At 42.6% G+C, this 12,833-nt stretch overlaps 1 long non-coding RNA gene across 1 annotated transcript; it reads left to right on the forward strand.

The window, feature by feature from the left end:
- The first annotated feature begins 6 nt into the window (after positions 1-6).
- On the forward strand, positions 7-12,498 carry LOC120094705 (uncharacterized). The gene is made up of 3 exons (XR_005489202.2): positions 7-78; positions 1,480-1,661; positions 12,210-12,498. It is a non-coding gene; the product is annotated as an uncharacterized LOC120094705 (long non-coding RNA).
- The last annotated feature ends 335 nt before the right edge of the window (positions 12,499-12,833 follow it).

Here is a 12,833-nt window from a genome sequence, read left to right on the forward strand (position 1 = left end):
ACGTCACTTGTCTGCGCCACTAGAGTGTTCTGGTTTTACCAGAGCGTGAATTGAGGGAGGTGGAACATCATTAAGATCGTGAGTACGATTTTCCAAATTGTGTTTCTTGTCTACTGTGAAGACAAGAGTTTTAAAGAGAGTTATTAGAGGCTCGGTGTCTTCAGAAAAAAGAATGAAGAAAGCTGCTGACTGGCTCTGGAACCTAAGCTAATGACAATAATCCTTTGCTTCTGAATGGTTTCAGGAATGAAGGGGATGAAAAGAGTCATGTCCCATTTTGCCCGTGCTGCTACTCATAGTTTCTTGCACTGTAATACAAAACAAAACTCAGGCCATTGCTCTCACAACAGGGGAAAAGTATTCATATTTTTCGACTCGCTCTTTTCCCATGATTCCTGTATATTTCTGTGAGTTACTGAGGTGAGTGAAGAGAAACACATCCACCACAGGACTGTGAAGTTCTTGACTCATCCTTCAAGCACAACCTCCCCCGCCCCCAAACACAAATAGCTCTTGTTGGGGACAGTCACGCTCCCTGTGGTACCAGAGCACCAGGTGAACTGAGCCATCATGGGTTCCGAGCAATAAGAATTCCCCTGGAAGGCTTATTTGAAAATGATCTCAGTGAATCAAGTAAAATATGCCAATATAGAAATTCTGGGTTAGATATTTTCAAATAACACCATCCTCTTCAAAGGAAAAAGAGGAAGAAGAGAAGGAGGAGGAGAAGAAAAAGCAATAGTAGAAGGAAAGAGAAGACAAGAGAAGATGGAAGGGAGGAGAGATATTAATTGATGAATGAGGAAACATTCAGGGCAACAATTACCTTTCAGAAGGAATCTATCAATCATCTGAGTACTAGTCTCAAAATAAGTGAGAAAGATAAATGTCTTCATTGGGTGCGTTTATTAAACATGGTTGTTTAGGAGATTTGAAGGATAATGTTGATGTTGTCCAATGCTTTTCTTTATATTCATAGACATAAAACCCAGGGTCAAGAGTGCTTCCATCTAGGTGACCTCTTGGTTTGACCTTATATGTGTAGGGAGGGCATTCACATGTATGTGTACATGAGCATGTTGGTATGCTTGCCTGTGTGTGTACCTCTGGAGATCAGAGGTTAATGTTGGTTATCTTCCTCTGTCATTGTCTAGCTCATTTTTGGTGACAGGGTCTCTCACTGAACCTGGAACTCAAATGGCTTTCTAGAGAGCCTCTGGGACCCAATTGTCTCCACCTTCCAGTAGAGGGGTTACAGGAGCATGCCACCACACCAAGCCTTTGCGAGTGGGTACTGCGGTCCCAAACTTAGTCATGACTGCCCAGCCAGTACTTTATCCACAGATCTATCACTATAAACCTCTTGGTTAAATTTTCAATGAATATATCTGCTTTTCCAAAGAGAGTGGAAGAGAAAAACAATACTATGAAACAATGACTAACTTGCTCTGAAATGTATGTCCATCTATCTTAACGTAGAGCTGTGTTCACAGAAGAGACTGAAAACAGTAACACTCCAGTGAGTATGAGCTTATCAAGTCTAAGACCTTCGTCTCTGAGTATTACTACCCTGGAAGAGGAACCATGCTGGTGGCAGTGGACAGCACACCATACAAGATGAACCTGCTTTATCTTATTGTGCTAATTTAAAGAAATGAATGGTAAGAAAAGTGATGGGTAAAAAACAAAATGTGAAACTCAAAAGTAATCCATACAAAGCAAAATAAAAGAGAAAAGGAAAAGAAAAAGGTAAAAAGTTAGTGTGGGAGGCTCCTCAAGTTGTAGAACTTAAAGCATCAAACAAAGACTATCAGGTGTACTTTTTTTGTTCTCCATCTTTATTTACTTGGGTATTTCTTACTTACATTTCAATTGTTATTCCCTTTCCCAGTTTCTGGGCCAACATCCCCCTAATCCTTCCCCCTCCCCTTCGATATGGGTGTTCCCCTCCCCATCCTTCCCCCATTACCGCCCTCCCCCCAACAATCCCGTTCACTGGGGGTTCAGTCTTGGCAGGACCAAGGGCTTCCCCTTCCACTGGTGCTCTTACTAGGCTATTCATTGCTACCTATGTGGTTGGAGCCCAGGGTCAGTCCATGTATAGTCTTTGGGTAGTGGCTTAGTCCCTGGAAGCTCTGGTTGGTTGTAGTATGGGGTCCCAAACTCCTTCAAGCTCTTTCAGCCCTTTCTCTGATTCTTTCAATGGGGGTCCCGTTCTCAGTTCAGTGGTTTGCTGCTGGCATTTGCCTATGTATTTGCTGTATTCTGGCTGTGTCTCTCAGGAGAGATCTACATCCAGTTCCTGTCAGCTTGCACTTCTTTGCTTCATTCATCTTATCTAGTTTGGTGGCTGTATATGTATGGGCCACATGTGGGGCAGGCTCTGAATGGGTGTTCCTTCTGCCTCTGTTCTACACTTTTTTTTTCTCCCGGAGCTGAGGACCGAACCCAGGGCCTTGAGCTTGCTAGGCAAGCGCTCTACCACTGAGCTAAATCCCCAACCCCTCTGTTCTACACTTTGCCTCCCGATTTCCTCCCAAGGGTATTCTTGTTCCCCTTTTAAAGAAGGAATGAAGCATTTGCATTTTGGTCATCCTTCTTGAGTTTCATGTGTTCTGTGCATCTAGGGTAATTCAAGCATTTGGCCTAATATCCACTTATCAATGAGTGCATACCATGTGTGTTTTTCTGTGATTGAGTTACCTCACTCAGGATGATATTTTCCAGTTCCATCCATTTGCCTATGAATTTCATAAAGTCATTGTTTTTGATAGCTGAGTAGTAGTCCATTGTGTAGATGTACCACATTTTCTGTATCCATTCCTCTGTTGAAGGGCATCTGGGTTCTTTCCAGCTTCTGGCTATTATAAATAAGGCTGCGATGAACATAGTGGAGCACGTGTCTTTGTTATATGTTGGGGCATCTTTTGGGTATATGCCCAAGAGAAGTATAGCTGGGTCCTCAGGCAGTTCAATGTCCAATTTTCTGAGGAACCTCCAGACTGATTTCCAGAATGGTTGTACCAGTCTGCAATCCCACCAACAATGGAGGAGTGTTCTTCTTTCTCCACATCCTTGCCAGCATCTGCTGTCACCTGAGTTTTTGATCTTAGCCATTCTGACTGGTGTGAGGTGAAATCTCAAGGTCGTTTTGATTTGCATTTCCCTTATGACTAAAGATGTTGAACATTTCTTTAGGTGTTTCTCAGCCATTCAGCATTCCTCAGCTGTGAATTCCTTGTTTAGCTCTGAACCCCATTTTTTAATAGGGTTATTTGTCTCCCTGTGGTCTAACTTCTCGAGTTCTTTGTATATTTTGGAAATAAGTCCTCTATCAGTTGTAGGATTGGTAAAGATCTTTTCCCAATCTGTTGGTTGCCGTTTTGTCCTAATGATAGTGTCTTTTGCCTTATAGAAGCTTCGCAGTTTTATGAGATCCCATTTGTTGATTCTTGATCTTAGAGCATAAGCCATTGGTGTTTTGTTCAGGAAATTTTCTCCAGTGCCCATGTATTCGAGATGCTTCCCCACTTTTTCTTCTATTAGTTTGAGTGTATCTGGTTTGATGTGGAGGTCCTTGATCCACTTGGACTTAAGCTTTGTACAGGGTGATAAGCATGGATCGATCTGCATTCTTCTACATGTTGACCTCCAGTTGAACCAGCACCATTTGCTGAAAATGGTATCTTTTTTCCATTGGATGGTTTTGGCTCCTTTGTCAAAAATCAAGTGCCCATAGGTGTGTGGGTTCATTTCTGGGTCTTCAATTCTATTTCACTGATCTGCTAGTTGTGAAGTAGAACTCCCAGTCCCATGGCACGAAAATTTTCCTTTTCGCTATTTACTCACCCAATATGTCCCTTCTCATTCGCCGGCAGGCCTTCCGGGATGTCCCGTCAGAAATCTTCTCTTCTCCAATCTCAGTGGAACCTCCAGTTGTCGATGCCCGCACCGACACAGCTCTGAGAAGCAGGCATAAACCTGTGGGATTAAAGAACACACACACACACACACACACACACACACACACACACACACACACACACACAGGTTATTCGTGTTAAGCAAGAAAAGGAAGGGCTCAGGTGTACTTTTTAACCTACATATTCATTTTTTCCTGGACAGAATAAGCTAAAGGTCAGCAAATGGGAGCAACACAAAGATCGACTTCTGAAGTCTATCAAGGTAGCTTGGATTGCACACAGCTCCTTAATGCACCAGGGTCATAGGACTACTGGACCACAAGTTCCATGTGATCAAAGACCAATGGGCCTTTATTTTCCATCTCAAACAACTAGCTATACTGCCTGTTGTGGTTTGATTGTGGTTTGAACCTATCCTTCATAGGTTCCCAGCAACTTCATAGGCTCATGTATTTGAACACTTTGTTCCTCAGCGGAACATCATAGAACCTTTAGGAGGCAGAGCTTGGTTAGAAGAACTGGGTCACTGAGGATGGGATTAAGGTTTTATAGCACAGCTGGACTTCCTGTCTGTTCTCTGCTTGGTTCTATGCCCAATGTGAGGGGGTGAGATATCTCAGCTGAACAAATCTGCCATCATGGTGTCATCTGCTCTCACGACTTTATTAGTTAGGTATTCTATCACTATGAGGAAATAAATAATTCACATAGAAGTCATTCCAGTTGATTTTGTAGCTGGAAGAAAGGATGGTGAATCAGACTGCATCATCTAAATACACCAGGACCATTGAATCACTGGACCACAAATTTTGAGATGTGCTGTCCAATCAAGTTTCTGATGCTTAAAGAGACCACATCTTCTAATCCAACATAGACCAAAAATTACTTCCTTAGGTACAAGGTCTCAGGAGTTTATTAAAGTAAAACACAAAGCCACACTATGGTAGACCTTGCACTGGACCTAGATTCGGTTCCCAGCAGCTACATAGTGGCTCAGACTAACTACAATCCAGATTGCAGATGATTCAATGCCCCCCTCTGGCCTTCACAGCACTAGACGCACATGTAATAGACATACATACACGCAGGCACACATACACACAAAATAAAAATAAGTAACTCAAAATAATCAGGTAGAATAGATTTGGACCATTTCCTCAAAAAAGGAATAGTCCACATGGCAATTGGATACACAAAAAGCTATCACAGTAGAGAGAAGACGGAAAGGGAACTATGTGCACAATATTCTATCTTTGCTCCCAATGGTTCAATAATAAAACACTAACAGTCACTAACAGAAGCCAGTGTGGATCTAGTGCCTATTGTACACTGAGCACATTTCATCAGGCTATTTATATTCAGATGTGCCACTCTCACAGCCATTTTGCAACAATGGAACTGAAGCTCAGACAGGTTAAGTAACTTCTTCAAGGTCATGAGAGTAGGAATCTGCAGAACAGACTCCTATGTCTTGACACAGTCCATATCGAGGTAGATTTATTGTTAGAAAGATCTTCACGGTATACTTAACTTTATGTCCTTTCAGTTTCCATTTAGTATTAATTCCACTTTCACCAAGCCACAAAGACAAAGCCTCTTCCTACTTGAAAAATCAATGACTGAGTTCAAGTGCCTACAGTTAACTAAGCAGTTAGCTATCCCCCATTTCAGCTGTACTGCAGGCTGCCAGTATTCGATCACAAGTGTAGGTCTGCACTAAATATCTCCTCTAGTCTATTGCCCTTTCTTCACAGAATTGCATAGGAATTCTATGCTAATTATTGAAACTCTATAACCTGGTGATTTTTATGTTTTCTGATTTATTTATACCCGAGGCATAGCATGTCACATACTCTCTTTTGTGGCCCTTTTCTTTTCAGTTTCTGCCTCTCTGGTTGTCTCTTTTCTTAACAAATATTTATTTTGAGTTTCAAACCTACTGGGTAGCAAACTTCGGGCTAGCCATGAATAGACACAAAAGGAAAGATAAAAGATGGTATTGAATTTGGAGGACACACACACACACACACACACACACACACACACATGCACACACACAAATTTTATAATGTAACAAAATCTCATATTCATGAAGAAGGTGTGAAGTGTTACATGCCACAAAATAGCATCCCTCAAGTCTGGCGCACAGAGGTTGGGCAGATCTGTACAGACAAAGTCATGCTTATAGCTGAGATGTTTTGGAGACAGTGAAGATGGGATACTCAGGGGAGACAAACTTCCTATGTGAAGCCCTAAGATATCTAGGACAAAACAGCACAGCAGGTTGAAGCATTTGGAAGAGTCTGGAAGAGAAAAAATGAGTTTCTGATGCATACAGGGACCCATTCCCATAGTGGTCTGACTGTTAGGTTGTTGTTAAAGTTTATTCCAGAGGGCCTGAAGAGTAGTGATGAGCTTAAGCAGCCTATAGGTAGCACTAGATTTATGCTTTCAAAGCATTCACTTTGGGAGAACAGAATCTAGAGACTTTATTCCCATAAGAAGACATGAGTATCTGCAGAGTAACAAAAAGGGTGATCCAAATCTGGCGGTATAGATCTGTCATCTCAGCTGTCCTGCAGTTGGAGCAGGAGGCTTGACGGTTCAAGGTTAAGTGGGAGACTTAATGGGACCCTGCCTCAAGATAATAAAGGAAAAGGGGCTAAAGATATAATTCAGTGGTGGAGTGGTTACTGAGTGAGATCAAGGTCTTGGACTTGATCTCCCCCACCTCACCTCCTACCCTTGAGAAAATTACATGAGACATCTAAGAGGCAGGTGAGAAGAGATTTAGTTACTGATTACATTGGGGCATTAAGGGTTTAAGGGAGGACAAGTTTTCCTTTGGGGTACATGTACACTGTATGTAGCAGTGGTTCTCAACCTTCCTCATGCTGTGACCCCCAACCATAAAATTATTTTGTTGCTTCTTTATACCTGTAATTTTGCTACTGTTATGAATCATAATGTAAATGTCTGATATGTAACCCCCAAAGAAGTTGTGACCCACTGGTTGAAAATCTCTGGTGGGTACAGCCATAAAAGAAGAGGGCGCACTGGAAATGGCAGTGTGAGCTTGGAATTTGGCATACATTCAACCTTATGTCACTTAGTGGTGATGTTCAGGGCATGACTATATGTGTAGTAGTGGAGAGTGGTGGACAATGAGAGTGAACAGTAGTGGACAACAGAAGTGGACAGTGGTGGACAACAGTGATGGACAGTGTTGGACAACAGTGATGGACAGTGTTGGACAACAGTGATGGACAGTGGTGGACAACAGTGGTGGACAGTGGTGGACAAAAGTAATGGACAGTGGTGGATGGTGATGGACAGTAGTGGACCATAGTGGACAACAGTAGTGGACAACAGTAATGGACAATGGTGGACAATGATAGTGGACAGTAGTGGACGACAGTGGTGGACAGTGTTGGACAACAGTGGTGGACAGTAGTGGACAGTGGTGGACAGTGTTGGACAACAGTGGTGTACAAGAGTAGTGGATAGTAGTGGACAGTGGTGGATAGTGGTGTACAACAGTCATGGACAGTAGTGGATGGTGGTGCTTCTTTATACCTGTAATTTTGCTACTCTTATGAATCGTAATGTAAATGTCTGATATGTGACCTCTAAAGAAGTTGTGACCCACTGGTTGAAAATCTCTGGTGGGTACAGCCATAAAAGAAAGAGCACACTGGAAATGACAGTGGTGAGCTTGGAATTTGGCATACATTCAATCTTATGTCATTTCAGTGATGTTCAGGGCATGACTATATGTGCAGAAGTAGAGTCTGCCTGGAGCTGTTCCTCCCTTTTTCCTTCCTTCCCTCCACCTCTCCACTTCCTCCCTTTTCTTTCTTTGTTCTTTTTGTCTTCTCTCACTTCTTTTTCTACCTTCTTTGGAGAATAATACTTAAGAATATTTCTATTCAGAGGGAAGAAGTCAAAAATAGCAATGGAAGGCAAAGTAAAAGGAAAAAAAATTTAAGACAATGTTTTCTTCTGCTTCGTTTCTCCATCCATGGTTTTGCACAGGCAGTGTGCAAACAAGTGCCCCTGTGTGCCCGGATCCTGCTCATATATTCAAGTTCTTACTCCACATTTGTGGGGGAGGTTCATTCTCAAATCACTTCAGGGATTGCAAACTTTGCTGAAAGATAGGAAAAACATTCCTATAGGAAAAGGAGAAAGGTGTGTGTGTGTGTGTGTGTGTGTGTGTGTGTGTGTGTGTGTGTGTGTGTGTGTGTGTGAATAGTACGTGCCTAGAACAAGAGATACCTTTTCCCTGCCGTTAAATGAGAGAGTAGATCTGGTTAGGTGTAGCACAAGCTTCTTGATTGCCTAACAGAACAGCATGGATGGATGTGGAGGATGGTTTTATAGGGCGACCCTTGAGGTGCTCCAGGTGAGAGTGGTCTAGCTGAGGGTGCTCCAGCTGACGATGAACTAGCGAGTAACAGTTGGATTTGCCAGAGGCCCACCATCTGAGTGCGTACAAGAGAGCAGTCTGGGCTCTCTCCCAGTTTCCACTTGGCCAGTCCACTGGAAACAGCTGTTCACTGGGCTGCTGAGTTCTTTCCGAAGAACAATGAAGAACAGTGGTTTGAGGTAGGTGGGGCTAGGGGCTGGTTGATTGGGCAAGCAAATCAGACACAAATTTAAGCCTCATGGTCCAATAGCTTTAAGTACTAAAGAACCCTTGTTTGGAAGCCTTGACACTCATACTAAATAAGGGGAGAAGAAACAGGGAATTAAAAAGCACAACTATGACAGAAGCATTCCATACATAATCATCTCTTAGATAAACAGATTGTCTTCAGGACAAGACTGAAAGCTATTCCAATATTGCCCCAGTTTCTGACAAACAGGCAGGAAGACTCTCGACTCTCAGTACCTGACTGTTTGCTGTGGGTCATTTGGCTGAAGCTTCATGGTCATTTAACTGTAGTAGAGCCTTAAGAAATCCATCCTCTGCCTCCTCATCTCTAAAGCCTCTTTAGCAGTTATTTATATTCTAGAATCCAGTGGAGACTGAGTCTCAACAGGGCAAGCGACAGCATCCCCCCAGTAGACTCAGCTCGGTCCCTGTGAGGTTGGAGAGCCTTGATTCATATGGAAGACTTCTAACATTTCTACTGGATAACTGTGGAATCCAGAAACACAAGCCTATTTTACTTTTACTGACTGAAATGACCACGGAAGTATAATGAACATTTGCCTCTATTTCTGGAGTATATGGATAGAGATGGCCAGTAAGATTCATAATACTGGTGAGAAGCTTATTCTTTCTAATATTTACCTTTTCATTCACTCTGCCATGTAAGTAGTATTTTAAGCCATATAACATGTGAGATAGCAGGAAAGATACAAATGTACTTCAGATAAAGTTCCCTCAATTGATTTACAGGGAAGTACATAAGAGCAATATTTACACACTCATAAATCAGGCAGGGTGGAGCACATGCGTGTCCCTGTCCACATTTCACAGTGTGGTGTGTGTCCACATAAAGTTTCTTTTACCTTATCAGAGGCAAAAGCTCAGTTCTAACATAAGCAAAATAGGAAATATTTGTTAAAGTAAAAGGAATTATTTATTAAAGTAATTGGGGGATTAATTCTTCACACAGCTAGTAAATTCAGTGGCTTTGGATACACTCAGACACAGACACACATACACCCACACACACACATACATAGAGCGTGAGCACATGTGAAAAAGAGAGAGAGAGAGAGAGAGAGAGAGAGAGAGAGAGAGAGAGAGAGAGAGAGTGTGTGTGTTATTGCCTGGAATGGAGCTAGAAGTCCAAGGGACTTTGGAGGTCAGGTGCCTAGCTCATGGCCTCTTTCTCCAGCTCTCCCTAGCAGATCTCTGAGAAGACACTGCTTGCTCTGGCATGGCTCCAGCACAGATATTGGGGAAATCCTCTTGTTTTGGAGAAGGAATGTTCTTACTGGTCTTGCTGGAGCAGGTGTCTACCATGTGAATGGAGTGTAGGAAAATTAAGGTCCTATCAGAAAAAGGTGCTGGTTCAGTCAGTTCTAATGACATTTATTGTAAGCTAGACTTCTTAGGATGGCTATTAATGAAGAAAAGATAGAAAGAATACAGGGTGAAGAATAAGGAGGTCTCTATGGAAAGAGAGATAGATCACAGGGAGATGGGATTTGACCAATAGTGTGTTGATTACAGAACTGTCTATGTAGCCAAAATGTCTTCATGTTTATAGAAAGGAGCAGAAATACATTGCACTTCAAGGAAAAATGGGATCTCTGTATCCCAACTAGAGTCTGTTTGTTGAGAGAATAAATCAAAATGAAAATTATTTATGAACTACATATTACTAAATTATTTATGAACTAAAGCCAAGCAGATAACCTTGGCTTCAGACTGTGAGTAGATTGAGATGGGTGGAGTAAGGAGATGAATAAAAGATGAATCCCAGTAATCCAGGGGAGGGGCAGTGGGAGGGGCTCTGAGCTAGAGGGTGGTGGTAGGACTAGAAAGAAGGGAAGCACTGTAGCCATCTCTCTGCTTGAACATGGAGCCCAAGAGAGGAGGAGTTGATGCCGAGGTTCCTTGCATTAAAGGCCCAGTAGCGCATCAGTGAGCAGTGTAGCCGTATCTCTACTTTTGTTATCTCTCAAGAATGTGTCTAGCAAAAGATATTCTCACTAAAAGTCATTGTGTTAATTAAGTTTCCATTACGGTAACAAAATACTCGAGAGAATCAGCTTGTAAGGAAGAAAGGTTTGCTTTCGTTAACAGTTCTCAGTCCACATTCACTTGGGTCTGTGGATCTGTGACGTCACAGTTCCTTGTGGCAGGAATACAGAGTGGGTAGTACAGGAATCTTGTTCATCTCCCAGTAACACAAGGGGATGAAGACCTGGCCTTTGGGACATAGTCGAGATCCAAACTATAGTAGTTTTCTAGAGCATTGCTTATTGTTAAATCTCAAGGTTTTGATTGTTTATGTTTTCCCTTTTGAGTTCTTTGCTGATGGAGAGAAAGAATTTCATTGCTCTTGAGCAAATGTGGTGATCACGAAGTAGCCAAAATGTGGAATATGTCAATGCAAATAAGGTTTTATATTTACTGTCCTGTCACCCCTAGAACAGATGCAAAGTTCAGGTTGCTTCTAGTTCTCCCAGCTACATGAAAAGCATTGATGATCTGAGCCCAGTTCTTGATGAAAGAAATTCGATTTTACAACTGAAAAGGGTAGGGGTGTTGGTAATGACTCTAAGAAGAGTCAAAGGCACTTGCAAACACATCTTCCAGGCAATAGTTAGAATGAAAAAATGACTTCGAGCCTTCAACTTTTAGCTACATTTCAGCACCAGATGTTCAATGTCTGTCCTCCATGGGATCCAGGGTCTTCAAAGGGATCACACACCACTGATTCCTGAAGGTAACATGAGGTACTTGCTGCTGATGGGACTGCAACTTTCACCACCCTTTGCCACACTTTCTGCTACAGGAGGAAGAGACATTGCACACAGACTAAGAGAATGCTCACATGTCTCCAGGAGAGTGAAGCAAGACTCAGATTAAAACAGGGAATGTGCCGAGAAATGGAAGAAAGTCAATAGAAGACATACTATGTGCTTAGGCTGTAGGGACTGGCTTGGGAGGAGAGGTGGAAGCCCTCTCCTGACAACACCTGAAGTTGTGGCCTGGTAGAAAATCACTGGCACAAGGCAAGGTCTTGACTCTAGAGGCAGGGCTAGATGGTTATTGCGTCTCACAAGGGTGACATTGGAGAAGAGCTGAGGAAAACATAAAGCTGGAGGGAAACTGTCTAATGGGCAAGCCAGTTGGGAAGCAGGAGTGTCCATTATGGGATGCGCAGAGGCAGGGAGGTGCTAGTGCTGGAAGTCAGCTCTGGACAATGTGTTGTGTAGACCGGGGAACCCTGTCGTGAGGAAAAGTGTCTCAAAGGGTGTTTACAGTTCACTGTCCCATCTGAAATATTTTCCAAATTCAGCCCGTCCTTTGCTTTCCCAATGGGTGAGGATGGCACCAGAACCTTCAGTGTGCTGAGGTATAGATACCAATGAGTGAGCTTCCTTTCTATGGCTGCCTTTGAAACTAGGATCCCTCATCCCAACTAGACTAGACCCTCCTGGTTCCCAGTTCTTTGCCAAATCACTATTTCATGGCATCTCACAGTCACCTTGGCCATTAGACTCTCTCTAGAACCCATTGTTAGACTCACATCCAGGAAATCTCAGAAACTATTTCCGAAGTCTAACTAGTAATACCAGGTCCCCTCTTCCCCCCAGGTTTCTGATGAGGTCATAGGGAAGGACACAAAGCCAGGGAGGAGGGCAAAAGACATCAATTTTGTGAGGATGGTACCGGACCTTTCATGTAGTCACCATCATCACATTTGAAACTAAGGTAATTTTTATTTTATATTATCATTTCCCAGATGTCTGTTTGTTTTCTAATGAGAGAGGAAAAAGAAAGGGTGTGAGTTTGGGTGAAGGGGTATAGATTCAAAAAGAAGAAGAAGAAGAAGAAGAAGAAGAAGAAGAAGAAGAAGAAGAAGAAGAAGAAGAAGAAGAAGAAGAAGAAGAAGAAGAACAGGAGGAGGAGGAGGAGGAGGGGGAGGAGGAGGAGGTGGTGGTGGTAGTGGTGGTGGGGAGGATCTTGGGAAAAACCATAATCTGAATATATTTGCTGAAAAAAAAAGACTATTTCAATTAGAGAGAGAGAGAGAAGATATGTCCATGAATAAATAACAATAAATAAACACTGAGTAAATGGATTTGAAACCACCACTGTTTGACCCCTAAACCCATGTTCTTGAGAAATGGGAACGTCCATAAGAACTGAGTCTGAGGAGTGGCAAAGAAGCCATATTGTCTAGACATGTGTGGCTGAGACTCTTAGAATCAGGATGG

This window comes from Rattus norvegicus, chromosome 9 (assembly GCF_036323735.1).
Source record: "Rattus norvegicus strain BN/NHsdMcwi chromosome 9, GRCr8, whole genome shotgun sequence".
NCBI lineage: Eukaryota > Metazoa > Chordata > Mammalia > Rodentia > Muridae > Rattus > Rattus norvegicus.